Here is a 5,588-nt window from a genome sequence, read left to right as displayed (position 1 = left end):
ATATAATTTTAATTCATTTAAGATATATTATTTTAGAAACAAGGAAGCTAAAAATAAAAACTCCCTTACCACGCATGGCAGCACATGCCTGTAATCCCACATTTAAGAAGGCTGAGGCAGGAGCATTGCTATGAGTTTTAGACTAGCTTGATCTACACAGAAAATTCAAGTCCAGCCTCAGCCACACAGCACAATCCTGTCTCAAACAATTAAGTGAATGAATAAATAAAAAATAAAATAAAATCTCCTTAAAGAATTGCAGCAATATGTTATGTTATAATTTAACATACAAAAACCTAGTAAGAGTCAGGGAAAAACCAACACTAAAATCATGGCAAGTGCACTGGGACAATTTGCTCAGTAAAGAAAACAGTGTGAGTATCCAGTGCTTTATCAAGCCCTAAAAAATTGCCCTGTGTTATAAAAAAAAATCTTGAACATAGCCAGTAGAAATCTGAAATTCTTAGCGTGACATTGACAACCTCTGAAATGCACTGATGGGAGGCATACTCAGTGTAGCACTCAAGTCCCTGCTACTAATATACCCCACGGCTGGTAGTATGTTTATAACCAATGTAACTTATGAATAAGACTTTTTCTTGCATTTCAGAGCAAAATTTATTAAAACTAATGTATCATGGTAACTAAGGTACAGGATATCAGAAGAGTGAATATCACTGAAAGACTATTCTCTTCTAGCAAAATGATTAGTGTGTTATTGGTTGAAATGTTATTTATGATAGGCACATGTATGACCCTGGGATTGTCTTTATCTAAAGATTAAGTACAGTTTAAGGAGATGTGTGGGGATGCCACACTATCAAGGAGTGGGCTATTCTGGTATGTATGCCAAGCTGTCTAGGTATGTTGTCTAGGTGTTTGGGCAAATACCACAGTAGATGAGTGGTCCTCAACCAATCAACTAAAGTCTATAAACACTGGGGGCCCTCAAGAAAAAGGGAATTCCACATCCAGGCTTCCTTTGGACTCAAGATCACAATATCAGCTTTGCTGGAATTCCAGCCCACTGAGCTGCCATATCTGCCATGGAACTTGGGACTTGTAAGGCCTCACAGCTGTGTGAGCCACTTTCTTAACATCTCCTTCTCCCTCTCCCTCTCCCTCTCCCTCTCCTTCTCTCTCTGTACCATTTCTGTTTCCCTAAAGAATTCTAATAAAAACATATTTGGCTTTGAGGCATGACTTAGTAATTTTCAAGGCTGGGAAGGTCAAGGTCAGATGGCTGCATATGATGAGGACCTCTGTGCTGCTGGAGATGCTCTGCAAAACCTCAGTGTGACACAGACCATCACAGCATGAGACACAAGCAAGACTATCAAGAAAAAAAAAAAAAACAACCAAGTATTTCAGAAGAGGACAATAAAAAAGATGGCCTGAGGAAGTAATAAGAACCAGCAAGACCTCCCTCACTCTCTACAGCTACAAAATAGTCTTTTCAGCAACCAGTTTTGCTTCTGTTCCATCTTTTTGACTAAACTCAAAATCTTCAAGGTCATTCATCTGGACCCTTTGTTCTTGATTCTCAACATAGACCTGGCTGAAAGACCCCAACAGTATCCATGCCACTGTCTCAACATTGGGAAGGACCTTGCTTTGAGAAGGGAGCTCCAGAGCATCATGTTCCACAATGGTGGTGCCTTGGGACATTGTTCCTCAGGATTTGGCTTATATATACTCATCTTGTACAGCCAAAGGAGAAGGAAGCCTGCCTACTGCTATGGTGGGCAGCAGACCTTGGTACCATCCACGTGGCTTTGGTTTTAGGTCCATGAGGAATGCAAGAGTTGTAGGGCTTGGAAGGCTTCCACCCAGATTTCGGCAGAAGGTCTAGGAGGCCAGGCAGTGTGTGCCTCAGAGCGCAGTGTGTGAAGCTGTGAGTCTGAAGTTGAAAGTTCAGTGGAGACCCCAGGAATTTGGAGAAGCCAGGAAAATGGAGGTGTGAGGAAAACTGCAAGAAGTGAGCAAAGCCAGACCTACAGAGAAACTATGAGAGTTAAAACTACTGATGGTAGCCACCCAAGTTCTTTGGAGTTAGAATCTTGCCACAGATTACCATAATGCTCGAAGTGTAATTATGGGACTTAGTGTTTGCCATGCTGGATTTTGGACTTGCTTTGGTCCCATTCCTATCTGTCCCCTGATTTAGAATGGGAATGTTTATCTTGTGCCAGTTTATATAGGAAGTGTTTAACTTTCTCTTCATTTGTACAGGGCCTCAAAGGTAAGGCCTTGCCTTAAATCTCAAAGAAGACTTTGGACTCAATGTTTGAGCAATGCTGAAACTGTTAGGACTATGGTAATTCTTAGAGGTGAGCTAAATGCCTCGAGACAGAATGTTATAGCTTGTGTCTAAATATCTCCCCTAAAGCCTCATGGTGGGGAGTTTTGAAGCTGGCTAGATTAAGGTGTGTGAATGTGAATTAAGTGTGTGATATAGGATTAACAGTGTGATACTGGGATTAAGGGTGTAATGCTAGGATTAAGGGGGCAGACAATGGAAGCCCCACCATGGGCATGAGTGGTATCGTTCAATAAATTTATGTCTTAGATGGAATAAAAGGGAGGCAGGGAAAACTCTCATTGCTGCTGCTGCTGCTGCTTGATGCTCTGCTATCTTCTGCCTGCTGGGATCTCTGCCATACTGCCCTGTCTTGGGGCCAGAGCCAGAAACTTCTGCAAACTGTGAACTGAAGTAAACCTTCCCTCTTTTAACTTCGGGTGTCAGGTATTTTGTCCCACCCACAAGAAAAGCAGCTAACACACTTCCCAAAGTATATAGCTATAAATATCATTAATATATGATTTTGGAGATTAAGGTAATCAACACATTATTTCTGGGAGGTATCTCTGAAGACAGGATTTAAAATGTAACCCAAATGTAGCTTAGTGGTGGAGCACAGGCTCAGTATGTGCAAGGCTCTGGGTTTGATCCCCAGCACCAAAATAAGTAACTATAATTAAATGAAGAACAATTATAATAGACTAATTGTTACTTTGGAAAAACAAAAGGAGTTTATATTTTCAGTACTTCCTTCTAAAACCTGTGACAGCACAAATAGTACTAAAGGCTTGACGAGGCACAGTGTCATCAAAATGTCCTCATCAATTGAAGTTAAGTTCTTAGAGTTAGGATGATAAATCTAAACCGCTTGTACACAAAATGTGCTTAGGTCTCAAAGTTATAATTTGCAAAAGCTGCAAAAGGACTAGTGGGATGATGCTTGTCTATCAGCCGGTGCCCAGCATGGCAGCAGCCAGTTGTCACGTTTCTGCTTGCAATCACCTAATACTCCCACTGACTGTCACTCCATTATAAATGTTAAAAGTATTTCAACTTTTATTGTGGAAACAAACTCGCTTGTTTATTTACATTTTGCGACCGCTTTGCTAATTTTGCTAAATTATAAAGCATACGTGTGCATGATACTTCAGGGATAATTTTAGTCACAATTTCACCACCCAATATGTAGTAATGGAGTGTTAGAGTGTGCCATAGCCTCAGTAAACTCCACCATGAGAAGGGAATTCTGTTCAGTATGATGTCTCTAGTGCTGAAAACAAAGCCTAGAAACTCAAAAGGTTTGCACTGAGTTAGTAAATGGAAAGAGGCATATCCTACACCGATTGTGATCATGTTATGCATTATCTCCCATCTTTCGGTGCGGAGGTTGTTCATATATATCTCTTATTATAAAAATAACAATTCCCTTAATACTATTAACCGTGGCCAAAAAAGCTGTTTTTCAAAAAATCTATGCTTCTGTGAAAAGCTCTGAAGTATTAGGTAAAGAGCACAATTTCCATAGAGTAATTTCACATATATGGATTTTCACTGATTGGTGGTGGTGTAAAACATGTATTTTCTATAAGGCTAGGGTTTGCAAGAGATTTAAACTCTCAGAGATTCTGTCCTGGGCTGGGGAGATGGCTCAGAATAAGTGCTTCCCTGGCAAGCGCAAGGGCCTGAGTTCAATCCCCAGTTCTGCCCAAAAAAGAAAAAGAGATTCTGTCCTAAAACTCATGTCATCAAAAGATGTTATTAAAAGGCTGAAGTTATAAATAAAAGGTAAAACACTTCTAGCATACCTGAATTCTATCCCCACCATTGAAAAACAAGTAATGTACTGGTAATAGAAAATAACATGTGAATTCCATGAAAAACTAGGAGTGAATCTGCTATACTTAGAGTGGGACTGTTAACCAACCATGTATAGATTGAAATGGTGAGTCTCAGAACAAGGCAGTTACACTGTAGAAGAGTGCTTAAACTAGCCCAGACTTGTTTTGGTCCGAGAGAGAGAGAGAGAGAGAGAGAGAGAGAGAGAGAGAGAGAGAGAGAGAGAGAGAGAGAGAGAGATTGGGGGTTGATTCCAGGGCCTCTGAAGCCAGCTACATCCTCAGCCCTTCTTAAATATTCTGAGGCAGGGTTTTACTAATCCTCTAAATTTCTGAAACGGGACTCAAACTTGGATCCTCCTACCTCAGCCTCCCAGAGTGCTGGGATTCCAGGCGTGTACCACCACACTCATTTTAGCAGTGGTAGCAAGGGTTTCAGAATAATGAAAACTATAAACTCTTGAGAGAAGTAGATCTCAGTTATGAGGAAATGGTTATGAGGTGCTGGCTTGGATCCCCAGCTTTGGTGGACTGGCAACTGGTGGTCAACTTGTAACACCCCGCTGACCAGGGTCAGCATGGTGCTGGGTGTGCAAGGCCCACCTGAGGACTGCTGCCAGCAGCATAAGAAAGAGAACTATAGAAGAAGACGGTGTGCTGTTGATTCTCTTGGAGAAGCTTGTTGGGCTGGCTTTCATGATATGAACTCAGCTGTTACTGTGAGAAGGAGCCTGGGTCCTTGCTGTCACTGAAGATGGCTGCGGTTCTCCTTAGGGGAGCTCTAGTTCTTACTTTCAGTGTTGCTTCCTGACTCCAGGGCATATCCCTCAGCCTGCTGGAATAAATCTTTCACCCTGCTGGCACCGACTGTCCAGCTTCCACCACTGACCTTTGGGCCTTCCCCTTGCAGGTTCTTGAAACAGACTTGCATGAGACATTGCTGTGGGTTCTGGCCTCCAGCTGGACTCACAGGGGGCATTGCCATGGGCTTTAATTCTTCAGCTGAACTTACAGACAATACTGCCATAGATCCAGCTGGATTCTTTGGGTCTCTAGTGTGTGGACAGATCTCCTGCATTCTTGAATTTGACTCTTTTGGTGGATATTATAAAATAATCCAATAAATTATGTACCTTGCATTGAATTGTTTCCTTATAAGCCCTGACTACCACGCCAACAGCCCAAGTACTCCATATTAGCAATTTACTTTAAATTGTAGTGTAGGGCTTAGGGATATGGCTGGGAGATAAGATGCTTGCTAAGCATGAACCAGGCTATGGGTTCCACTCCCTCTAGTGGGGGAGGGATCCGAAAATCTCAGTCTAAAAAAACAGGTTCTAAATAGTGTGTTTTATTGCTTTGTAACAATGTGCACAAGGAAAACTATTATTAAAATTTAAAACTTTAGCTGGGAATGGTGGTGCATGGTTATCATCCCAGCAATCAGGAAG

Source organism: Octodon degus, unplaced genomic scaffold (assembly GCF_000260255.1).
Source record: "Octodon degus isolate 3935 unplaced genomic scaffold, OctDeg1.0 scaffold00091, whole genome shotgun sequence".
NCBI lineage: Eukaryota > Metazoa > Chordata > Mammalia > Rodentia > Octodontidae > Octodon > Octodon degus.
Note: the sequence above shows the minus strand (reverse complement) of the source record.